Source organism: Falco punctatus, assembly GCF_963210335.1.
Source record: "Falco punctatus genome assembly, chromosome: 5".
NCBI classification, from domain to species: domain Eukaryota; kingdom Metazoa; phylum Chordata; class Aves; order Falconiformes; family Falconidae; genus Falco; species Falco punctatus.
In genome coordinates, this window is record NC_137584.1 from 55,799,575 (window position 1) to 55,825,428 (window position 25,854).

Below are 25,854 nucleotides of genomic sequence, written 5' to 3' on the forward strand. Positions count from 1 at the left end.
GCTGCACAGCAGTTGCCATTACACTCCATCAGGTTTTTCATATCCAGGCCTTTCAGCAGCCAGCATCCACAAAGCCATTTGAAAGACCTTTGGCTAAGTGGAGGACAGCCCCCATCATGACTGTAGATCACTAGAAAATTCAGGTTGTAAGGTCTCTAGTCCAACCTCCTACTCAGCAGCGAAGGCAGCTGCATGCTCAGATCAGGCTGCTCAGGCCTGCGGCCACCCGGGAGTGAAAACCCCCGAGGAGCCCCTGTCCTGCCGGGCTGTCCTCAGCCACGGAAAAGCTTTTCCTTACACCCAGCCCGAACCGCTCATTTCGACCCACACCCGCTGCCCCTCTGCCGCCCACCGTGCAGCACAGTGAAGAGGCTGGCTGAGTCTCCCCGACCGCCTCCCTCCCCACGGGTGCCCAGGGGCTGCTGCCAGCCCCGCAGTGCGATCGCTCGGCAGCCCAAGGGAGGCGGTCACCCGGCTCAGCCCTGCCCAGACCCCGCCGAGCTCCGTCCGGTGCGTACGCGCCCACCCCACGCGGGGCGCGGCTGGAGGCAGCCCCTACGCGGGGCCTGAGTGGGGCTGCTGCCGCGCCCCCCGCCCGCGCAGCCCGCCGCGCTGCCGGCCCGCGCAACATCAGCGGGTTGGAGTCTGTGGAGACTGAGGTGCGGGACAGCGGCACCTCACCGCCCGCTCGCCCAGCCGGCGCCGTGCCCGACGAGCCGCGGGAGGGGAGAGGCACGGTACGGCGCGGCGCGGCACGGCGCTCGCCGGGGGCCTCAGCTCGGCCGCGGCGCTGCCGGGCAGCCAGTCCCGTGCCCGCGGTCCCGCAGCGCTCCCGAAGCACAGCCCGAGTCCGGGCCGGGCACTCCGCGCGCCTGACGGGCAGCTGCCGTTTCTGGTGGCCCAGGAAGAGGGGGCGGGGGCGATGCGCCCGCTCTGCCGATTGACGGCCGCCTCAGCCAATGGCGGCGGGGCGGGGCTCGGCGGGGAGGGCGGGGGCGGAGCGGGCAGCCGGCGGGCCGGCGCCGGGGAGGCCCGGCTGAGGAGGAGAAGGGGGCGGGGAGCGGGGCGGGGCGCGGGGGCGGCCGGGGCGCGGATTGGCTGGGGGGCGGGGCCGGCGGGGGTTTCTCCCGGGCTGGGCTGACGGCTGCGGTTGTGGAACTTCGATTTCGTGTGTGAGCGTGAGCGGCGGTGGCGGCCGTTTGGGCGGCAGGTACCGGCGGGCAGCGGCAGGGGGGCCCTGGGGGAGTGTGGCTCGGGGCGAGGCCTTCCGCCGGCGATGGGGAGCGGGGAGTGGCGGGGAGGAGGGCGCCGGGCAGCCGCAGCGCTGCGGGGGGGTCGGGGGGAAGGCCGTGCGCCTGGGGGCCGCTCTGCCCCGGATCCGTCGGCGTTTTCCCTGGTCCTCTCCGTCCGCCGCGGGATGCGGGGGCCGCGGGCGGGGCCGGGCCGGGCGATCGTCCTGCGGGCAGAGCTGCCCCCTCCCTCCCGGCCCCGAGCGGCTGCTGGGCGGGAGGTCGGGGGCTGTCAGAGCCGAGGACGGCAGGGGGCGGCAGCGGCCCCGAGGAAGCGTGTCCGGAGCGGTGGTCGCGGCAGGGGCGATCGCTTCCCTGCCGCGGCCCCTCCGCGCGGTGGGGCCTTTTCCCGTCTCCGCGGGCGCGCAGGGGTCCCTGAGGGGGCTGACCCCTCCCTCCTTCCCCCGGAGGTTTGGGCGCCGAGGCGAGCCGTGCGGTGCCGCTCCTCGCCGCTCAGTTTCAAATCTCCCTCGCGGGGCAGCCCCGCGGGCAGTGCCCGCCGCCCGCCGCCGCTCCCTGTCCCCCGCGGGCCCGCCCCGCCGGGGGGCGGCACGTCAGGGCGCCGGGGCTGGGCGGGCTCCCGGCGTCGTGGCCGTCCCCGCATTAGCTGCGCTTTTGGGTCTGCCACCTCCTGGTCCAGGGCGAGAGAGGGAGGGGTGTTTTCCCCCGAAAATCTGCCCGGATTTCTGTCGGCTGCTGTCCCGTACCCCTTGTGTGAATACTGCGCGAGGAGAGGAGACTTGCACGTTTTTTTCCTGTTAGAGCACCCTTCCTCGTTCCGATAACTTCATCAGTTTGCATCTTGGCTCTTTCTTTCTTTCAGCTGTAAGTGAGCAACTGCAGAAAAATGTAGGACCCTGCGCTGAAGCTGTTTATCAATAATTAGGTAGGGGATGAAATTGGGAAAGGCTGTACGTTCCTAATTTCCTTTCTCCTCAGGAAGAGTCAGTGTAGAATCATATTGTATGTTCTTTAGCTGCTATTTTTTAATAAAATAGCCTACCTTTCAAGATTTAATGACCTAGCCCCTGTGTGAACATTATGCACTGAGGTCTTTAAAAAAACTTGAGATGTTATTTATGAATTTAAGTCCAAAGTTCTTTTCCTATTATTGTTCTTTTGTAAGACTTCAATTACAGTGCTGTGAAGTCTGAATACTCTCAAAAGCGCTATTAACACTGTGGTAACATTTTTAGTGCAAAATTTTTCCACAGGTGAATATCCCACTGAGTTGAAGTTAATCCCTTTATATGTTAATAGTGTTGTGCATGAATGTGCATGGCTAGAGTGGGCTCAGAGGAGGTTACTGTATGAATGATCACTGATTGACATAAAGGGAGTCGGTTTGACCATTTGTAATCTTATTGATTATGATTTCCAGAAACAGCTTCTGAAATAAATCACTGCCAGGGAACAAGTAATAGCCAGCTAGGGAGTAAACTTAGGTTAAGGTGCTTTGATACCAGTAACAACTAGCAAACAGTTCAATTAGGATGTTTTTTTCTTCTTGTAAAACTATCTAAGACCCATTTTTAATTAAAAACATGTAATTTATGGCTTTTTCATTGACATGTAGTGCTTTGCTTAGCTTTACTGCTGCATTTTCCTGTCTGCTAGCATGGGTGCTTCCAGAGTGTTGGTGAAATGCAATAAGCACATAGCTCTGCATAACTTAGCCTTCAGCAAATTCTCATAAACTTGCATGTTTCCAGACCCGGGGAGTTTGAAAAGGCAAAGTGCTTCTTTAATAGAAACGATCTAAAAAGTAAATCTATATCCTTTGATGGGATATTTTAAAGTTTCAAACAGCAGATAAATTCAGTCCATAAGCTACAGAGACAAGCAATTATAGAACAGTTCAGAACCAGTTTCGTGACATCCTGGGTTACGCAGGAGCAGCCCTGAAAGAAAGTGTTCTGCTTCAGCTGCTACTCTCCTCCCTTCCAACAAGTTTCCATTTCTGCTTGTCATGCTGTTTTTTGTCTGGTGTTAACCTCTATGGTGGGAAGTTGAGCTGCTTTCTCTTGCTTAAATTGCAGCATTCTGCTGAGTTTGATTCCCTTTGGGCTTAGAATATGACCTTCACTTCTGCATTTTCAGAGGTTATGGATCTTAAAGTTTGTATCAACAGTTTGTACCCTTGGCAGATGAGCTTGCCTTGGAACAATGTCATTTTGAATGGTCTACACAAAACTTTAAAAAATGTACATATTCTGTGTGCACACATGTTGAGAGTGGAGAAGAGGGAAGAGTTCAAACTTAACAGCCCGGGTCACATGGAATAGGCTTCCAGGCTTCATTCCTTTGGAAATATACCTTTTGTTCCACTTCTTATTTGATAAGTCTCCAGGTATTGCAGTTAAATCATAAGAAATCTCTAATTTTATTACCACTTTTTGATATAACTTAAAAAGTATGAGCAAACAAAGACAACTCTCTGAAGCCATTCTGACTTCCTGTTAATGGGGTTTCAGTGACAACACTATATAGTTCTCATTTAGAGAGGGTAACCTGAAGAATAATTGTATTGCTTAATGTATTCAATATGATCTGAATCATTTAGTGAGTGTGGATATAGGCAAAATATGCATTTTTCATGTGGCCAACTCCTGACTCATATATTTAAGGATGAAGAACGTGGGTCATAGGTGGAGAATGGGAAAGTGTTCTGGAAAGTACAGACATTTAAAGGAGACTTTGTGGGTTGTGATTAATAATAATTTGAACATAAGTTCTCTTTAAGTCATTGTTCAAAAAATCAAACTAGGTATATAAACAATGTAGAAAATATATGACAAGGTAATAAAATCTTTCTGTAGTTGGTACAATCCTTTTTGAATTCTGGGTTCACATTTGGCATTGAACTTTAGAAAGTTGATAGTAATAACCTGAAAAAAATTTAAAAGTTACAAGAACTGGGAAGCAGGTTTCAGTACAGAAGATCGGTATATTTAAGGATTATAAAGGGATGAAACGAAATAAAATGGTCATCGATCTACCTGTAATGTGGATGAGAGCAGATAATAGTGGCTATGAAAGGGTTCAATGGCAGGAAAACAGTCTGAATGATTTACATAGTTAACAGTTATGACTGTAGTATACAGCATTACTGAAAGAGGACAAGTTTTGTACATTTTATTTTACCACATGTAAATTTCAGTAAGGTAAAAATGCTTTTACCAAAGGTTGTACTGTACAGCATATTTGCTGTTAGGTGTTTTTAAAGCAAGATTGAATGCTTTCCTGAGAAAGATGTACTGATACAGAAGGCAGTTTCATTCTGGAACTGAACTTAAGTTGGGGGGTGGGGAAGAGGGAAGGTGGGCTTTCTTCCTCGTTGCAGGCAAAATTAACCCAAGAAAAGCAGTGTTTGAAAACTGTTCATTGTATACTCGCACAATGGCTGAATGCGAGAAGGAGTATGGGAGCAAGAAAAGGGGATGTGGGAGCGTGCCATTGTGTTATAGTCTGGGTTATACAAGAAGTCAAATTGCATCATAAGGGGTTATTTCTGGCCTTCTAAATTGAAAGAAAAGGCTCCTCTTGACTTTAGGAGTGTTAGATTTATTATAAACTGCCACTTTTTTTTTTTTTTTTTTTTTTAGGTAAAATCAAAGTGCAAGTTAAATGACTGTATGTTTTTTCCCTTCCTGTTTGGAAGGGTGTTCATGTTTAAAAAATAGACTTCTAATATAAACATAGTTCCATTTTTACCTGGTTTTCTAATTCACTCGGTTGGTGGGATAACTTTTGGTGTGTTTTGACTCCAAATTTAACTCTGTCTTATAGGTAAAGAAGATACAGCACTATTATCCAGTTGTCATAGTTGGTTGATTTCTACTGGAGTGAAAGGTAACTTGTCTTTTTTTTTTTTTTTAATATCAGAAAATTCACTGTAGGAATTTACTGAATAGGTGAAGTTCTGTGTTCTGTTTCAACTTCTCAGATGTTTTTGCTGTTGATGTGATAAATCTACATGGTGTGAGTTGTCAGTTTTATAATATTATACAGGAAAAGATATTAATGATACAGTAAATATTTTGACTTTTAGCAAGTCTTAAATTCTTAATTAAAAAGTTTGTGATACAAACTCTTCTGCAAAGTTAATAATACTAGTAATTTATTTCTTTCATAGACTTCACCATGTCTTTGAGTGTTTTGTAGAGATTTACAGACTAAGTGAAGACTGTATCAACAGAATATTGATTGATTACTGTTGGGTAATCCAAAAATAGCCATTCTGTTTGGCTAGTGAAATGAGAAATGTATGTTCGGTGTATGGTATGAGGTTATAGACTTGTATGTAATGCAAGTGGGACTGCTCAGCAAGATTACCGGCTTGTTTATTTTAACAGACTTGGAGGGAGGATAACAGTTTGTTTCCATTGCATTAGTGTCTGATGTTTTAGTGACACTATGCAAGCACTGTATTATAGCAACTTTGCAAGTTCTGCTACCTGCCCAGCAAACTCTATAGGTATTGCTGACAAAAATACTGAATAGTGCGCTCTAATTTCACTTTACAGCTCATGGTTTGGTTTCTCCATTTTATATTTGTGTAGGTCCTTACATCTGATATACTACCATGAAAATAGAAACAATTGGAAGAAATCTATGGGCTTGATATGTAAAACTTCAAACCCCAGCAAAACAAAACTCAAATTCTATTTCCATTTTCAAATAACTCTCTTTACCTTCTTGCCTTCTATGTTCCCATACCCTGGTTTTTTTCCTGAGTTCTGGAGGAAAGCAGGGGATGGATCTCTTATCTTTCTTACAAGAGCAGAGGACTCAACTATAGGTAATGTTTATGAGGCCTCATAAAGGAGAACTTCAGATGCCTACCCTTTGCTGCGCACATTATAATTTCCTCAGATCACATGATGTTTCGAGACTGGACTCAAAGTATGAGATGCTTTAAAGGGCTGACTTCAGTAAAGTTGGCCTTCTGTATAAAAACTGATTGGCTGGCTGGCTCTGAATATTCTCAGATGCAGGTAATAGTGCTTTGTTGTTTTTTTTTTTGTTTGTTTGTGTTTTTTTTTTTCCTAATAGAGAGATGAAGTACTACTGCCATTCATCTATGTAGTGCTTTTATTAATAGTAGCTTGGCTCTTCAGAGACCTTGTTGTGAAGGTTCATTGCAGGAGGATCCTCTCTTTAAAACTGGAGACTTCTTTGTCAGTGTCTAGGGGGTTAACTGGATGTTTTCCTTGATACTTTATCTAGCATGGTGCTCATAGTCTATGTCTTGGTTTCTCCTCCCTGGATTCTCTCTGGAGGGTGTGATATGGCCTGTCTTTTAACTTACCTTGCTGTTACTAAGTGATGCAGCCTCTGTGCTCTGTAAGGTCATTGCTAGGAGCCTTTGGCATTGAATAGTGAAACAGGGTTAGCTAAGGACAGTTTAAAGGGAACTGTGGATTGCTTTGGTGCTTTAGGTTTGAATCTTCCCTTGTGCTTCTAACATTGTCTATGCGGTTTTCTGTTTGCAAAGCGGTAGTTCTGGAGAAATGTTCTGTAGGAAAAGATGTTCAGTTACCAGAAAATAAAAATAGAGTCTAAAAAAAAGTGTGGACGCTCTGAAAGATCAGTTTCATCTTAAATTGCTTGCACTGATGACAAAGCAGAGTTTAACCAAATATTTATTGTTGAAATTACTCTGTAATTAGTAGTGTTGTACAGCTAAATGTAACACGAGATTTTACTGTAAATTACTGCTATCCCATTGCTGTGGCTTGAGAAGTATGGACTGTAACTGTGGTGTTCTTTTTAGTGGCCTGGATAAGAATTTGACTACAATGTTTTAAGAACATAGACTTTATATTTTTAATAACATTCGTCAGTACATATTTAAAATGCATGAAGTGCTCTCTTACCACAAGGGAAAATTAGAACAGCTTTTTCTAATTTGAAATGCTCAGTTATCCTGTATATGGGATTTAAAATATATATTCATACTTCAAGCTTTTGAACTCATACTAGGCGACCTTTAAATTCTGATTGACTCAGCATGTATCCCACTATTTCTGAAAATCAAACCAAAACTAAAATTTGATGATAAAAATATGCACATGGGTTTCACATTTTTTGAAACATTTTGATTGCTTCCAGTTACTCACAAAACCAAGGCTTTAATTAATATAAAACTTTAGAATATACTGAGTATGTCCTGAGTAAAGAACACTTCCATTTTGGATCTGAAAGTTCTTATTCATTTTCCAAGTACGGTCTTTTGTATTGTGTAGACACTAGTTGTAAATGAATTGTTTGCTGTTTCCTCACCTGAAAGAAGCTGTCTTACTCTGTTTGGATTACTTCATTTGAAGTTGTACTTAAATAATAATAATATTAATAATACTGTAGCTGTTGTTGTTCTATCATCAATCAATTAAAAAAAATGTGGCAAAATAGCAAGCCGGTATACCATTAATCATCTTTTAGAGGACTGGATCCTTTTTCTTATATGTGTTTTCGGGTAGTTTTTCTGATAGGATATTGCAGTATTGGACCGTGAATCTAAAGAAATCCAACATCTGGTGGAAAAGAGGCAGTGGGAACCCACAACTAAAACTCCCATAAACTGCTTACTTAACTCTGTGTTTGCTCTTAAGGTTACTTAACCTTAAGTTGTAATGCAGCGGTCTTTGATGAGAGATTATCTACATAATGGTCAGAGGCAGCTGCTCAGATCAAGGCAGGGACTGCTGCTACTACTCCTTTACAAACCCCAATTGCAAGTCGTTTTAGTATTAAACCTATTTTGGACCTCTATCTCATGTTAATTAAGGCTGTTGGATATTTGGGCTCACTTTTACAGCTTTCTCTGCTCTTTGTGTTCCTGAGAATGTTATCTCATAGAAAGCAATGAATGTTTAATGAGATCTATGCACTTACAGATTTATATCCTGCCCCACAGCCCTTGAGTATGATAATTACTTACAAAATGAGGCCATTGTAATTTTTTTGGAATGCATTGAAACATTTTCACACAGAAGGGTTAGACACATTTCTGAAGACTGAAATCCATATTTTCAGTCTTTATCTTTTAATTCCATCCAGTAGTAAAGGTGAAGCATAGCATATTAAAACATTGCTTTTCTTTGTCACAGTTGAATTTAGTCTCAGTGTCATTTCAGAAAGTAAGGATGCTATTTAAGTTCCATGGGATAACTGCAGAATAGAATAATGACTTACCTCAAATATTTGGTCTCTACTGTATTGGGGTAGAAACAGTTTACACTATTACTAGAACATTGTTCTTGTGGGGTGGCAGAAATTAAACTAGAGGGAATTTGGGGATAGTTCAGTCCTATGATACAGGGTAGAAAACCCTCGGAGAAAAGGTGCTTTCTGCAAGTGTTAGTTTTCAAATTCTAAGTGGGCTTTTATATTATATTGTTCCCAAGGTTAACAACAGTACATGATGATGGCAGGAAGGATCAATATAAAAACAGTTCAATTAACTGCACAAGTCACAACAAATGATTTCATATTCTGTAAATATTTTCAGACCTTTGGTTATGTCAAGAAGGTAAAAGCATAAGTATTTCTTTTGGAAGAATGCAGTTTTCTTCCTGATTCTTATTGGGTTTTTGGTGGTGCTTTTTTTTTTAATCTTCCTCACTGAAGGTTTTTTTTTTTTTTTCAGATAGACCAGTATGTCCATAGGTGTGTCTTGGTAAACTGATCATGTAGGTACCAAGTCAAATCAAAGTGAAGTTCATGTTCTCAGAGATCCCATTCAATGTAACTTTATTCATTGCTTAAAAACAAAACTAGCTTCATCCAGAGCTATGGGTAGGTTAGCATAGTAGAGTTATGTGATGGTTAGTGCTGTTCCTGGCTATCAGTTTCTAGGAGATACTGTTTTTGAGGAATGCTTTTAAATTTTGAGGTAAGTCTCAGGAAGTTCTTGGTGATTCAGAAAAATTGTAGAGGAAAAATTGTCATTGAGGTGTATGGCAAACAATTTTCCTGCAGTTCAGAGTGAACAGGAACCTAACAAAAATAAGTCAATTAAGGTATTGTAAATCTTTTGTATTGTCTATTTCATGGGTCATCATTTGGAGAGGTGGTTAACTAGTACTTTTATTTAAGAACTTAAAGGTAGGCTGGCTGACATCAAAATGGGGTTGATTAAAAACATCTTATAGGAATACATGAAATATTTCACAGTTTTGTTGTTGAATGTTTTTGTTGGGCTATGGCTGTGGTTTTTGGTTGGTTGCTTTCTTTTTTTTTTTTTTTTTTTTTTAACTTTGCATGTTCATGTTGGAGGTGAATTCTTTTCTCTGACCATACTCCTCTGATGTTGGACTGTGCTTTTGATCAACTACCACTTCAGAGCTGAAATTGTTGTATTTTCAGCAATGATAAAAATCAAAGCTGGACTGAAGTACTTGGATTTTGTGTGTTAGAACTTGTACTACAATGAATATGAAGAAGTTATCCTAGTTCTTGTAATAGGGAAAGTGCTTTAAGTTTTAAGCATCAGGAGCTAGTGCAAGACAGTATTATAAAATACATTGCTGTTGTAATGGTATTTTTTTGGATGTGTCTAACCTTATTGTAGACATATGTCTTTTTTTTTTTTTAATTAGGAATTAACTGTATTTTTCTTGAGTGCTATTTTCTTTTGGTCTACCTTTTTATTTATTATTGGATGATGTTCTCTCTTAAATTTTAATCCATTTTTAATTTTACAGTTTCCTCTTTGAGGTAACTTTTAGTAGAAGGTAGTTGTTTTTTAATTTTAGTGAAGTTAGATGACTTCTAATATGCAATTAGTTGAGCTGAAACTTAGTAGTGCAGCAGGCACTTAGAGCTTCTAGAAGAAGAATATCCTGCCTTATCAACACTTCTGAGTTACACAGGGTTTTCTGTGTTGCCCATTGTTTCTGTAACTTGTCAATTCTTGCTTGTTCTTCAATCATCCTTTTTTTTTTTTCTTCTTGTATAAAATGGAATAAAGATGATTCCTCTTTTTTTTTGGAAACAAAGTTGTTCGTGGTTTTTTTGGTTTTGGTGTGGTTTGGTTTTTTTTACAAAGTTTTTTTATTTCTTTTACAGAAGAGAAACTTCTGCTGACTAGCTTCAGGTTCTGCCTCCTGCCAATGTGTTGGAGCCAATCACTTACCTCCAAATGTGTTGCTGCTGTGTGAGGGGACAGTCTGCAGGACATCGCTGTCTTGTGATGGCTTTGGTCTGCTGTCCGATGACAGTTACATTCTTGAAAGTATCTCCTGATTTGAGGATGAGGGTTCCTGTGTATCTATGCAAAGCAACAGTGTTTCATGACAAATACGACTTGGATTAATCTAATTTTGTTACATCGATGCAAAATATCTGATCTGTGCAGTTAAGGTTTTTTTACTTTCCCAGATGCTTTCAGGCATAATATTATTCTCTGATAGTTCAAGAATGTAACTGATACTTGGATAATTGTGGGGAAATTCTCTTACTGAAATTTCTTGGTGTTGTAGAGGCTTGAGTAACTTTCTCACGTGATGGAACAATGTTAGTTTGATTTCTGTATAGAAACAGTTGGAAGGTTTTGCAGTGTATACTGCTTCTATAAAAAAAGAGAAACAATCGTAAAATAACAACTGACATCTGTCGAAACAAAACTTAATAAGTATTAAATATTCTTATTAGATTCTGCTATAATGGGAGTTCCATCTGTACCATTTTTCTAGTTGTTTGCTTGCAGCTGTTGGGGTATTAGCAGTTATATTTTTTTTTTATAGAAGACAAACCATGTTTTACCACTACATTTTTACAAGCTTAAAATTATAAATAGTTCTACTTTTCAGTAGTGTAAGGTAAAATTACAGAAATAAATTTTCTTTAAACATATTTTTGCAGAGCATTAATAGTCTGAAGTCCTATGTAAATTATGATGGCATGGAGGGAACATGTACCACTGTGTAGGAGTTAATTGGAACTGGAGATACTTGAGACATTTCTGACTGAATCATTATTTCTTTGTCTGGTTTGGTGAGCTTAGAGTAGAATGTGACTTTTGTATCTTTGATCATATGTATCTTGTATGTGCGAACATTTGAACAGCAGATTTGGCCACTAACTAGACTGTAAATTTTCTTCTTCAGTACTGAATCTGAGCTTATAAAAGTAGTGATATCAGTTGGCAACTCTGTATCCATGGATCATTCAAGGATAGTACTTTTGAACTATTGCTACTAACATGGGACCTTTAAAACAAGAATGTACTCATGGAGATGCCTTTGAAGTAGGAGGCTGAGTATCCTGTGTGGAGGTTACATTAAGCAACTGTTTGCTTACTGGGCTTCAGTTTTCAGCAGTAGATGTGCTGTTTTGAGTATGATTTCTTTTCCCTCCTGTCCATTTCAGTTTATCTTCTAAAGGTGTAGTTCCACGTATTTTCTCTGCCTTTCATCCTTGCACCTCCAGGCAAGACTTTTGTAAACTCTCCTCCTCACTTTATTTTTTTCTGTTTTCCTCTTTTTCTGTCTCCCCTTGAATTAATTCTAAAGTAAACACTACTGTGGTTTACAAAGTCATGTACTACTGAGGATCTGAAGATGGCTTTTGCTCTGCTAGCCATCCTTAAAGGAGCATTTGTAATGAGCGGTCTGATGGTGATACACTCCAAAGGTATGCAAAACTTTTTGTCTCTGCTGTGAGCAGCAAAATGTTACCTGATCCAGAGCTGGCACTTTTAAATGCCACACTACATCAATATGGAAGGCTTCTTCTTGCCTTCTGTGGAGGTGATCACATTCAGGGCTTTAGCTGAAATTGAAGCAGCCACCTCGGGATTCTTCATTTAAAACTAGGCAATGTAACTATTGCTGCAAACAAGATAATTAACATAGACCTTACATCAACATGCTTACAATATAAAGACTCTTTTCCTGCAAAATCAGACTAACCTGAATATGCTCCCATGCTCCGTGTCTAACCTTTTGTTTTAAAAACTGTTGTTGCTCCTTTCACCCTGTGAGACTAAGGGAGATACCTTGTTATCTTTTGAGGTGTAACTTCCTTCACATGGAAAACCTTTCAGTTTATGAATATGTCTGTATGCTTGAAAAGCACTGCCATAGGCTACACTTACTTTTCAAGAGTATGCAGTCATTCACATGACAAAACTGTCTTTGATGCTGATACCCTGAAGGGCTGGTAATTCTACAAAGGGCTAAAATATTCTGCAAGAGTTTTGCCAGCAATTCAATGCTTTTCAGCTGAAAGAGCATGTGTACTATATTCAGTTTTCCAGTTTGATCCACTGATTTGGTTGGTTTTGAATCATGTGTATGCTTTGTTGTTTTGCTTCAAAACATACTTGCAAACTTTAGTGTAGAAGTTTTGAGGAACTGAACAGAAAGATTAAATTCTTTGCTTGCTGCTGCACAGGGAGAAGTGATAGCGAAAGAAAAATCGCTATACACATAGGTACAAGCACCTGGGCTTTTACTTCAAATAGCTTTCCACTTCTGATTGATGTGCTAAAGAGGGCATAACTTTTGGGGTGAGAAATAAGAGAAAAGGAGGAATCTAAAGTTGCATGATTTTTCTTTCTGTTTTGTTTTGTTGGAGATTTTGTGTTCAAAATTCACCTATGGTTGTGGTTTTTTTTGTTTGTTTGTTTGTTTTTTTTTTTTTGTTCTGCAGCCTTTTTTTACCCACCCTTTTAGGATAAGCTGTGCATATTCCACCTCATGGGTAAATGTTGCTAGTCTTTTTCTTCTTACAGGCAGTGGGCTTTGACTGTTCTAGCATGATAGTGCAAATGGTGATATTTAAAGGCCTGACTAGCAGCTAGTTCTTGAATGGCATAAAGCAGAGAGAGTAAGAAGTGAAGAGACTTGTAGTCTGATGTAATGCAGTGACTATTATTGTGGTTTTGTGCTCACAAGACATTTGAGTCAGCATAGCAATGTATTATCAGTAAGATCCTGCCTTGTTTCCTGTGAATGATTTTATTTCCTCTTCTGTAGGGAATTTTGACTTAAATGTTTAATTCAGTTTATAAGGCTAAAATATTTCTAAACCAACTTCACTGACTGTTGTTGCTGTTGCCTTAAAGAATATATATAAGAAATAACAGGAGTATTAGCAGAACTAATTGCTTCTGATTCTGATAGACTGTCATTGCCTACAGTAATACTGTATTTTTAAACTGTGTGACTTCTCAGTTAAAAAAGTCCTTGCATCAAAAATGGTAGTTAGAGTGACTTTCTAAAATCACTATGAGCAGTTTGCACAAGAAGAGGGTGTTGAAATGTTGCAGTTGATAGGCAGGCAGAAAATACGGGTTTTGGGAGGGAATTTTTTGTAGTGAATTTTATCTCTAAAATGCAAAGATAGATGCATTAGGAGATTTATGAATTTTTTTTAAATTATTTCATTTTTGGTGGTCTTATGACTATTGTATCTATGTTCTGTAGCTTACATAAGCATTAGGAGACTAGAGTGTTATTAAAGGAGGTATCTCCTGACCTTTCAGAAAAGGTTGAGATGCCATTATGAGAGCTCTAAATCAGATCTGCTGAGTTCTTGTAATAAGATGCCAAAGACCCTTCACTTTTTTTTTCTCTTCCCTGTAGACTCTCAAGAGTATTGTAACTTGATTTATACTTTTGTTTTCTCTTCCTCCAAGTCAAGAAACTTAATTAAGAAACTTAAGCTCTATGCAGGCTGCAAATGAACTTCTCTGATGTATTTTATGATAGATACCTCTAACACAGCCTACTGAACATGGTGTGTTCTTCAAAAGAAAAACATATGGAAGTTGGTATAATCAGTTCCATGGGTGAGACCAAAGTGCTTTATATATTGCTTATGTCTAAACTATCATTGCAACTGTCCATTAGTGCTCAGATTGGAAGTAGATGGACTACCCAGCTGTAAGGGTAACCTTTTGATACAGGACATGACACTTCTGTTTCCATACATAGTGGTTGTGCTCTCTGCTTTCAGTCTAAGAGGTCACCATGCCCAGTAAAGTCAACTGGAACAAATTCTGTGTCCATGTGGCAGGAGTGCAGAAGTGGTGCCATGCGTTATTTGTAGTCTGAGGAATTGCTGCTGCCAAAATTCTAGGATGACTGTCTGATATTTTGTTTTCTCAGATTTGTCATCTGCAGCAGTTGAGGTACATTGGTAATCAGTGTGAACCAGCTCAGTCGGATTACTTGCAAAACCATCATGAATATTTGACCAAAATTATCAACTAGCAATTTGGGAGACAGATTTATTTCTTATTTTTATCTGCATCATTCTCTTTGCATTATCAGTTCAAATACCTGCAGCAGGCAGAGCTCTGTAGCTCCCTCTTTGTGCTTTTACGATCAACTAACTGTCCACTTGTTTCTGAGTGCAGATTCTTTGGGCTAAAGACACAAATTAGTTTGCATTCTGAGTGCAGTGGTGATGAGTGGGAAGAGGGGGGAGGGAAGAAACCCAGAATGCAAAACTCTCATCATGAGTCCTGCAAGTTGAATACACTGAATTTAGAGATCCTATCTATCTACTATCAGCTGAAATTGGCTTACATTGCTGGACTTGCTTCTGCCAACTCCTTTCAAAACTTTCTAATGAATGTGGTAGTAGTGTGGTAAAAGCAGGATATGAGCAGTAGAATTCTTAGGTATTAACCATTTTTTCATGCATTTGAAGTATTGCTCCACTTAATGTTTTTTCTTCTTTTTCCTCTCCTTGTGCTCTGATGCCTCTCTAGATGAAATACTAGCCTCTCCTAGCTAGTGGTGACAAATATGTTGTTATCCTCCTTGTAATCCTCCTCAGAATTAATTTAAAGTTTACCAGAACGCATCAGGACTTTAAATACTGAAAACTAAGTTCTAGTGGAAGAACTCATGAAACATTGTTTTTTATGACTTTGTCTTGCTCTCCTTTATAATAAAATGTCAGCTTTCTTCCTGTCACTAAGAAATGTTTCTGTGCTGTCAGTACCTCTTTCCTTTGTTTTATTCTGTTGTTGCCTAAATAATACTTGGTGCAGAACCATCCAAATATTGCTAGGGAAGTATGTATTTTGTCTGGCTGGTAAGTGCTGACTGTAAAGCTAGTAAGCCAAATAGAATAGGCTACTTACGGGTTCATACTAATTTCACTAATTTGGGTTTCTTTCCTGTCAAACCTGGTTTGTGAGTTTTTCCTGATTTTGTGAGTCTTGTAGAAATTAAGTAGTATTGAGACCTCTGGGTCACTGCTAAATTTGCTTAAAATTGACCATTGAACTTAAACATTACTAGAGAAGGATAACAGAGATGAACAGGCCATATGATTGCATAGGTCTTACTTCGGTAGGAAACCTGGTCAACAACTGTAATGTTTCAAACAGCATTCTCGTTGGAGGTCAAAATAGTCTTTGTCATCCTATTCTTCACGCATGTGGTGATGGCTGGTATCTCTTGGTCTCAGTTTGGTTAGATTGTTAGCTGGTTTGAGGTAGGCATTCTGGTTTGGTTTTTGTGAAGTACTTGGCATCTGTTATAGAAGAACATAAAGGCATTCTTGTCTTTACTTTGTTTGTTTTTTTTTTTTTTTTCCCCTGCCTCCTTTGGAGAACACAATTAGTTACATTATTTGTGCCAGGAGGTACAGAATTGTTGAGGTTGAAGGGACCTCTGGAGATTGTCCAGTGCAACCCCTTCTCCGGCTCAGTGCAGGGTCACAGAACCTTGTCCAGTCAGATTTGAATGCTTCTGGGGATGGAGACTCTACAAATTCTTTGGGCAACCTGTTCCACTGTTTGACCCTCAGAGTAAAGAAAATATCCTCACCTCACGCCTTACATTTAAGTAGAATATTCTTTGTTTGGTTTGTCCCCATTGCTTTGTATCATTTCACTAGTTACCACTGTCTAGAGACTGGCTCTGTTTTTCTTTACTACCCCATCAGATATTTATACACTGTGATAAGATCCCCTGACCCCAGGCCTTCTTTTTCCAAGACTAAACAATTCCAGCTTTCTCAGTTTTTCCTCATACAGTAGATGCTGCAAGCCTTTAGCCATCATTGCTGGACTTGCACCAGTATGTCCTCAGCTCTGTTGTACTGGGGGGGCCTAAAACTGGATGAACCTGCAAACCATAATGTGCAGCAGGGACATAGTGCTAGACAACAGTCTGTTGTGAATCCCTAGGCATCTGTTCGATATGGGAGAGGGTCCGGCTAGTTTTGTCTTGTAATGCTCTGTCACATATGGTCTGTGTACATTTCACCAGTGATTACCTTGGCACTCCTTATAAGAGCATAGAGTTCATATTTGATTGTGAAGACCAGCTTCCCGGCTTGTATAAGGTGTTTCAGATGGTATTAATAGGGTAGGACAGGATTAGTCAAAAAAGGATCACTACAGAGAACAGGTTTTACACTTAAGTGTGTATGTACCTACATACAGACATAGAAAGTTTGCCTAGCTTGTGATTTGTGAACTCATGGTTAAAAATGAAAAGTCACATGATTCATCTTGTAAAGCAAAGGCAACAGATTTGTTTTGTTTCATTTTGATCATTATTTATTTGCACAGATAGGTCTTGAGAAGATGTCAGATAGGGCTTAAACTCTGTATGTGAGGCAAAGTAGTTAGACTTCTGGAAGTTATGCAAATCTTATGACTAGGAGGCAGAAGTTAATGTTTCCAATTTCATTTGAGACTTCTGATTTATTTTAGCAGACTTTCCCCCCTCTGAAATATTTTACCTTTCTGCCTGCATTTTGCTTCAGAAATGGTTAATACTTCTTGTAAAACTGAGTATTTGTAGACTGCCTTTTGCTGTCAGGCAAATCTTGCTGCTACATAAACTCACTCTGTGTGGTGTTGACTTTTGTTCCAAACCCCATGTCAACTGTTTTGCTGTATGGTCTGTAAGCTTTTAAGTTCACTCAGCTGAATATATCTTATTTAGCAACTGAAATATCTGACAGCTTGTTATGAGTGAAAGGTCTTATTTCCTCCCTTTTTTCAAATAGGAAAAGATGTTAACTAGCAGAAGGATGTTGCAAGTTAGGGAAAATAGTCATGAGCATTACCTCAGTAACGCTTAAGTCATTTGCTGGTCATCTTTCAGTATGTGGGAAACTCTTCTCTGTTAGACCTAAATGACAACTGATTCTTCTTTGGAAGCCTTGTTACTAAAGTAAGAATTTTCTTAAATGCAGTAAGATTATTTTTGACACAGGTTTTAACATAGTCATTAATACCTCCTACACATTTGTTCTTCAACAAAATCTTTTGAATCTATTGTTAGCTACCCTTAGTTTTTCCTTAATGAGGACTCTTTTGAAATCCTAGCCTTGGTTTGTCTAGTATTTTACTGGTATCACTTACATGGCTTTATATGAAATTAACCACATAACATTGCCATGCTATAGTAATGAAGCAAACTGGGTGCTCAGCACTGTGATGATGTCTGTTACTGGTTCCCTGATCCATGGATTTTGCTTTTCTACTTAGTATCTTTCTGTTGCCTTTTTAAGCACCAGAAGCTATCCATCAACCTGTATGTATCCTGTTATTTAGTTAAAACCTCTGGCAATGGAAAGTTTGCTACAAACTTCCCTTCTTCTGATTTTAACCGAGGACATGCCATGACTCAGGTCTGAAACCCATAGTCCTTCACAGGTATTCCTTTACTGTTTCAGGCCAGGAGAGAATCTACTAGTAGACCACACAGTAGAGCAGGGCCTGGCAACAACTGGAGCCATATTCACCAAATAAATCTAACCCTCCAACATGTTATGGAGTGTTTCATGAGTAACAGGAGACAAAGACTCTGTGTTAGATTCCAAAACTTGTCCTAGTGGTTGTCATCTGAGTTGTTACGAAAATGTGGAATAAGCTTGATCAAATGAAGCTGAGTATTCCAAGCAGAGAATTAATAGAGCTTTTAAGTGTGGAAGCTGTCATGTCTTTTTTTCTCTGACCTTAAGCACATGGGAAAGAAGATAGTTTCTAAGCAAAGGGAAAAGGAAATTGTCTCATATTTATTAAATCCTTTTCCTATCAGGAAGTATGCATCAGGATTATATGCTTGGCAAGCAGGAGTACATATTTTTGGCACATACTTCTCTCTTTGTAACTTGTAACAGCCTGCCAGCATTGCAGGCAACACTAACTGCAGTCTGTGTCCCAGACAGTTTTGATTATAAATCCCAGTCCCTGTAGCGAGGCAGAAAGCTCCATGGGGATGGGGTACTATTTGGTCGTCTTGGCTCCTTTTCCTTCCCTTAGCATACTGGCGAAAGAGAGGGTAAGGGTTAGCTGGAGAAGGTGAGAAGATAGTCATGCTGATAGTAACCCCCTCTACATCCTAGTTAAATATCCTGTGAATATTGCCTAAATATGAGGACATTCCAGGCTTGTTGTGATGGAACCAATGGTCTGCAATCTAATTGTATCTGAAAGATCTTCTATAAACCATTGTTTGAGTGCAGCAACCCCCAGAATTACAAATGGCATCGCCCACACAGGCATTCCAGAAATTTTGTACGCAGTCTTTTCTTGCTTATCAAATGCAAAGTTGATCATTATTTCCAGTTTTTAAATATATGGCTAAGTATTTTGTAAAGTTCTTCTGGGGCCAAATGTAGCGTCATGAACTTTAGTCCCCAGTCAGTGATCAGATCTGTATTGATAACTTGTACCATTTCAGGTGACAGTGCCTTCCCCATTCGCACTGTTAAGACTTTGTGTGATAGAGATAACCATGCTATTACGATACCTTAGATATTTTAAATGAAGTAAACCTTCTGAAGTATGAAAGGAAGCAAATCAAGAGAGTCAATGCGCTTGTATGGGAAAGGTTCTGAGGGAAAGGGTGGATGTCCATTATCCTTTGATTTTTCAAGAAGAGTTTAGTATCTTTTTTTAATGCATTTTATTTTTTTTATAGAAAATCCAATCGTTAGTATAAATATGCTTAATAAGCTGAAGTGTTAGATAAACACAGTTTGAGTATTTTATGTAAACTTATTCTTGTAAATAATTTGACGAGAATACAGTTCTGTTATTTTATGGGAACATTCCATCTACAAATACATTTTATCATTCTGTGGAAAGAATATGAAGAGTACCAAATCATGGAATTGCGTATGTCTTTCCAACTTATGTCTTCAAGCAAACTACATTGTATTTAAAACTTGCTTTAAAATATGTAAAGCTTACATCTTCAAATCTAAGATGCTCCCTTTTAATATTAAGTCATTTTTTTGTGGGACTGGAGACAAATGTCAAAGGAAAATTTTGAGTAATTGGTTCGACCATAAACTGCTTTTATGGAGCAGTTAAATACATATTTGGTTTTGGTTAAAATGTGGTAATTGTTTTATTTTGTGGGGTTTTTTTAAGAGAGATATTTAAAGTCAGTCAGCATTGTCAAATACTGAGGAGGTATTTAGGTTTTGAATAGCATCTAAACGTGAAATGGAACTTACCTATTGACATTCTTTTTAGCTTCATATAAGCTATGTATTGCAGTAGGCTTTGTGGCACGTAAATTACCGATCTACATATTTGGTCGTGTTAAATGTCTGACAGTAACAAATTGTTGGTGCTCTTAGCTCAGTTTTATCACGTATCTATTAGTCTGTGGTTTGATCTCAAATGTAGCTTTTTAAGTCTGCAACAAGGAAAGCTGAAGCTAAAAAGAGTAAAAACTTCGGTTACTGTGCATACAGAAGCTATTCTCTGTAATTCAAAGGAATCGGATTAACACAACAATGTATTTGTTTTTCTTCAAGGGACCACTGAAGTGCTGCCAATAAAAGGACTGTTGAAATAACTCCAGTCTTCCATAGTTTCAATTCTATCTGCCACATGCAAAGTGATTTTTATTTTATTAGATTCAAGGTATTGAATGTGACTTAGTCATCAAGATAAAGGAGCGTTGTTTTTTTATCTAGTTTTAAATCTGAAAATTGGATTCATGACATCACTGATATGCCATGCTGCTTTCTGAAGATATTAACAATACTAAATTTCGCTGCACACATTCAAAAAGTGGATTCCCACAGCCAGTACCACAGGTTGTAAAGTTAGATCTTAATCTCTAGATATCTATCTTGATTCAAGGATCTTGAATTTCATCTCCGAGGGCTTCGTATTTCACAAGAGATTGTAGGCATAGGCAAGACAAAATATATTATTATTACTGTTTGCCTTGATTATATCATATAGTTCATTCATTAAGTTGGCATTAATTAGCAGAAAAGGGTTATTGCTGATTTTGCAGATCAAATCTGTATTGTTTTTCTAACGTAGAAGCAAACAGAAAGGTTTGATTACTTGTTATAATTCCTTTGGCAGCGGTTCTCATTTAGGAAACTTCTGCCACTGTACACACTTTCCCTGTATCCCCCCATTCCTTTACCATATAAGACTACTGCTTCAACTTTCTCCACACTGTCTACAAAGACAGAGGTATTGTCCTATGTTTATTTTAGTTCACTGTTTAGGTGGCTTCTCCCTAAATCGGGTATGTGACATAGTTCATTTTAGATATCAGCTGGGGAGACACATCTCAAACCAAAACTGTAGTGAGTAACTGTAGCCTTCCTAGATGGTACCTAACATCCTTCTTCCAGGTATGGGACTACTGTTCATTCAGTTTGTTAAATTTAAACTTAGTTAGAAATGTGTACTGCAATGAAAACTTGAATGAAAGAGCCTTGTAGATTTAGTTGTGTGAGGTTTTTTTTTGTTTTGTTGTTTTTGTTTTATTTTTTCTTTTTGAGGTATCAGATGGTACAAGATTAACTAGATGGATATCATAGTTTAAAAAATAGTGAATCTTACCTACTAGTGCAATCATGCACCTGTCTGGTACTCCTGAATGGAAGTAACAATGCTTCTTACTTTAACAAGACACAAAAATAACTCTCTGAAATTACTATTGAAAATACTTTGTCTATGACATAATTCTGACTGAATTGCAAAGCTTTTATTGACAGGCAGATTGTGGAGAATAATTTTTAAACACTTAAGAATGAGTCTATGGCTGAGAAGTGTTTGGCAAGCTGCAGATATTGCAGATACCAAAAGCAGTATTGAATGGGAAATGCAGATGTCATACAATAGTTTTTAAAATATATATGGCCTCAGTCTGTGTCAAATGCAGGTAGCTGGTGGCAGCAGTTCAGTGAAGTATAGCTGTAAACAGAGGGACAACTGTAAAGGGATGGAAGATTTTATAGTATAGCTTTGTTAAGTACTTGTAAGCTTAACACAGGATGTCTCCTGAGGCACTTCAGGAGGTTCAAGTGAAATAATTCACAGTGATTTTTAGCTGTAGCTGGAAACAAACTCATTTCTTTTTGTTTTGTTTCAGTAGTACTATTACCTTGATTTCTTCTTCTACTTACCCTCACCCCCTGAAACATGGAAGTTCAACTGAAATGCTTAAAGTAAACCCCCATGACAGCTGATAGGAATGATTATAGGGAAGTTTGCCAAACAGTTGCTGCTTCTTTTCTTTTTTTTTTTTTTTTCTTTCTTTCTTAAGCAGAAGTTAACACTGGGGGCAAAGTAATAGTTTTAGTGTTTTTGGAAGGAAATATAGACCAAGATTGCCTTTGTTATATGCTTTGTTTAGCTGTTGTTTGTCACAAAATTGATATGTAACATGGGGGGCTGATAAGGACAGCAAGACCTCAGCCTAAAACCAGAGGATGAGATTCTCTGGGTGGAGGCTCTGTGCTGTGGCACAAGGGCTGCTTGAATGGCTCAAGGCACTGAGACTGAGTGAGGTCTGTACATCTTACTCCATCCTATACTGGCATTTATTTATGGTGATGGAGGGTAAGATAACAGCATGTCTTTGCAATAGCTCTCTGCTGTGAGAGGCAGAGGCAAGCTACAGCAAAACTTAATTCTTGCAATATCCTTAGCTCTGTTTCTGTTCTCCTGGCTGAAACTGGGTAGACTTCTGGGAAGCTGTCAAAGGTTGGAAATCTGGACAGAGAGGAACCAGGAGCACAGCATGAGAGCAGCAGGACTGCAGTCACTATGCAATGAGGCTGGGGAGGTCACTAGGGCTCCTAAACTGTGGGAGAAAGGATGGAAGTGGGAGCTAGTGCTGTTGCTGGAGCAAAAACTAATTGGACTGGAAAAAGTAAGTCTCGTCAGTGCTGCTCAGAAACCTTGAATTTGCGAGGCGCCGTCCCTAAAATTTCAAATGAATTAAATAGTTAATGTCCTTACTCAGTCACATGACTGGTGCCTTTTAACAGAACAGACAAATCCTGAAAAATTAAATATCAGTTACATTTAAAAGTGTCTTTGTGATTTGCTTTTGAAAATGCATTCATAGTAAGTGATATCATGCATCTTCTGATAGCTTTTCTTTTCTTTAAAATAAGTTTCTTTTTAATTCTTTGCCTTATTGAGAAGCTAGAAATAGGATAAAACATTGAAGGAACCTTGAAAAGCTTTAGTGTTTCAACGACGTGTACAAAACTTAAAGCTAAGGTAATTTGAGAATTGTAGTGCTTGACCTATGATACTGCTCTAGCTTGTTGTTGGAATTGGATGAACTAGCCAAACCAGTAAATCCACTATGTAGAAAATAGTATTCTGGAAAAAGACGTCTTTCAACAAATACTTTATATCAAAGAAATATGTTAACTAGCATGAAAGTCTTTAGTTTCTTGAAAAAAGTCAATGCAGAATAACTAGTTTAATACTGGAATAAAGATGGTTGTATCATGAAATAGAAAACTTTTTACTACTAAAAATGTCTCTTGTCACATTTGCTTCTTCCTATTTCTAAGAGGTACAAAATGTTCACCTTTCAAAGCAGTTTTCTACTTGTTCTATAGTACATCCATTTAAAGAGAATTTATGATTAGGATTTGTTGTGCCTGCCATATTACTTGGATGTCAGTCTTGGTGTTGCCCTGACAATGAGTTCTGAAATGATCAAATGCATCCACTGTGACTTTTTATGCATGTAGTGCCATAGAAAGGTATTTCTCAGTTTCAGCAATACAATATATCTCAAACTGGAGCTATGTACTTGAACTATATTATATTCCAAAGGCAGTCTCAGGTTAGAAATATTGAAAAGTCAGTCTTTGCAAAGCAAGGTGCTATGTGTTCCAGGGTAAAATGAGTATTCCTTGAAAATAATTTCTGTGGAATAACTTTCCTATTGTCCTGTGAAATCTGATGGAAACAGTTGCATTATGACAGTCTATTAGAATTTTGAAAAGTAGATTAGGAGAATCTATCTTACTTTCAATACAGGTCTAGTCACATTCTTAGTTTTTTCCCTTACTGTAAGTATTCCTTTAATTTTTCAAATATCAGAAATGCCCATCATTTTAAATAGACATTGAAACAGATATGGTGTAACAGTCAGTAGGAAACGGAATTGTTCATGGTTGTCTAGCGCCATCCTGAAGTGGCACCACTGTAGAAGTGACAGTAAATTTCCGTGTCCTGTGGGTTCACACCAAAACTGTTATCTTATGCTTAATTCCACAAAGGCATTTCTGAAAAACATTACATTTCAGACTTAATTCTGAAACTCAAGTCTTCTGTAGAAGTGATAACTGGGAGTTCATAAATAATCTATATTAATTATCTGCAAAAGGTGTATATAGCAAGTTACATAGTCTGGCTGCCGTCAGCTTGTAGATCAGGGAGGTAGCAGGGGCACAAAAAGTTAAACAGGCAACCAAACAAAACATGTCTTTTTGAAGAGAAACCCAATAGCCTAATTCTGTGGATGTGATTTTTAGGGTGGATTTTTATGTAGCCTAATTTTGTGAATGATGTTTCTAAGGTGGATTTTTGTGTTCCTTTGTCTTGTTCAGAATTTATATCTACAAATTGAAAAGTGGCGGAATTACATTTTCAGTGCATGAGTCCCAAACATGAATGTTTCTGAACTAGAGATTCTAACTGTGGCAAAGACTTGGTGTATTTGCTACTGTTTGCTTATTGAGGCGCTAGTGTGTCTGACCTAATTGGTTATTAAATTCCAGCTTTTGTTCTCAGACTCTTTCTGAGTGCTTGGAAGACTTTAAGACTGAACACAGCATGAAAAATTGCTTCTCATTGATGCCTTTGGAAAATTCAACAATAGTAACCTTTGGAGGCTGAAAAGGTTTTCTGTAAAGTATTGGCTTGAATTAAAGTTACTTCAGTTCCTTCAAGTAGTTGCAGTGCTGGTCTATTGCTTTATAGTTTTGACACTTAAAAGTTGAACGGTATAGTGATTTGTAGCTTAGTGAGAAAGTTATCAGGAGTTTTGCTATATTGAGGTTCTTTTTTTGTTTATAAAGAAATAACTGAAAATTATATACTTTGAGTTAACTAGAAAAAGTTGTATTTCATTATACCAAACTCTTCTAGAAGGTTAAATTAAATCTGTTTAAATGGCGGAAGAGGCATGATGCTTTTGATACCAATTTTGATGTCTGTATATACTTTCTTACACATCTCTGATACACTGTGGATTTTTTATGGGAGTCACTTATTAACTTTTACTGTAAAAGCAGATGCATTCACAGCAGGTTTTCTTCTAGCAGCCAAAAATTCACTTCAAGGCAAGCAATACCTAATCAGCTGCCTAGTATGTTGGCTGTATTAATTAACTGGAGTGTATTGTATTAAGTTATTGACTGTCCATGTGGAGGATTAATTATACTCTGACTCATAGTCAAATCTTATTGCAATAAACAAGAAACTTCTGAGTTGTCTGGGAGTCTTTTCTGGCAGGGTTAGAGAACTACCTGATCTCTGTACATGGTATTATGTCGTGTTCCACAATGTACAAAGCAGAGAGTGTTCCAAATTGCCAGCATCTGCAGTACTTCTGCAGTTTTTCTCCAGATAAATGTTGAACTTTGGCAGGATGTACAGTGATGTCTGCCATGTCTCCCACGTAGGTTACCCTGTAGCATCACACTACTGCCAAAGGGATGGGTGGGTGAGGCTTCTGTAGTTTGCCAAGGACCTTTAATGGCTGAGTGCTCACGGTGATGGGTTTTTTTTGTTGGGGTTTTTTGTGTTTGTTTTTTTTTTTTAAAAAAAAAACAACTTAGTGGTAGATCACTTGTAAATTTATCTGCATATCCTGACTGACAACATTAACACTGGAAATTTGGGCACTTTTTTACCATTATGCTTTTAATTATATCCTCTTTTTAAAATGGAAAAGATGAGAGAACTTTAAGGAGCAGGGTATTGTGCAGGTGACACAGAAGAAGATAGGATTCGATGAGTTATGCTATGTGAAATTTTAGGGGTTTTTCAACCATTCAATTTCAACAATTATCAGTTGAAAATTCTTACAAAGCTTTAGGATTTATAATCACCTGAATGATTTTCTGACTATTCTTTATTATAATAGAAATTTGTATGACTTCTTTTGTAGGAGGATATTTCCTGAGGAATCCTTGGCTGATTGAGAGAGAGAAGACTATAGTATATGTACAATACAAGTGTGTGCAAACATTTTAAAAAAAATGTGTGTATGCATGTTTCTTGTGTGTGTAGCTTCTGTGGAGCTCCTTAGTATGTTAGCAACTATTAATGCTGATTCTT

At 39.2% G+C, this 25,854-nt stretch overlaps 2 protein-coding genes across 20 annotated transcripts in view; one reads left to right on the forward strand and one right to left on the reverse strand.

The window, feature by feature from the left end:
• AKAP7 (A-kinase anchoring protein 7) overlaps window positions 1–1,047 on the reverse strand; it is a 116,646-nt gene extending 115,599 nt beyond the window's left edge. For both annotated transcript variants that reach the window (XM_080390439.1, XM_080390438.1), the window contains exon 1: window positions 1–1,047. This exon is cut by the window's left edge and continues 27,194 nt beyond it. The gene's annotated coding sequence lies outside the window, so the exon portion shown is untranslated.
• A 59-nt stretch (window positions 1,048–1,106) lies between these two features.
• EPB41L2 (erythrocyte membrane protein band 4.1 like 2) overlaps window positions 1,107–25,854 on the forward strand; it is a 122,219-nt gene continuing 97,471 nt past the window's right edge. For 15 of the 18 annotated variants that reach the window (XM_080390380.1, XM_080390387.1, XM_080390396.1 and 12 more), the window contains exons 1-2: window positions 1,107–1,210; window positions 5,079–5,141. The gene's annotated coding sequence lies outside the window, so the exon portion shown is untranslated. Of the gene's footprint in view, window positions 1,211–1,688; window positions 2,176–5,078; window positions 5,142–25,854 lie in introns of those variants that run through there. The other 3 variants (XM_080390390.1, XM_080390391.1, XM_080390392.1) reach the window with 3 other exon arrangements.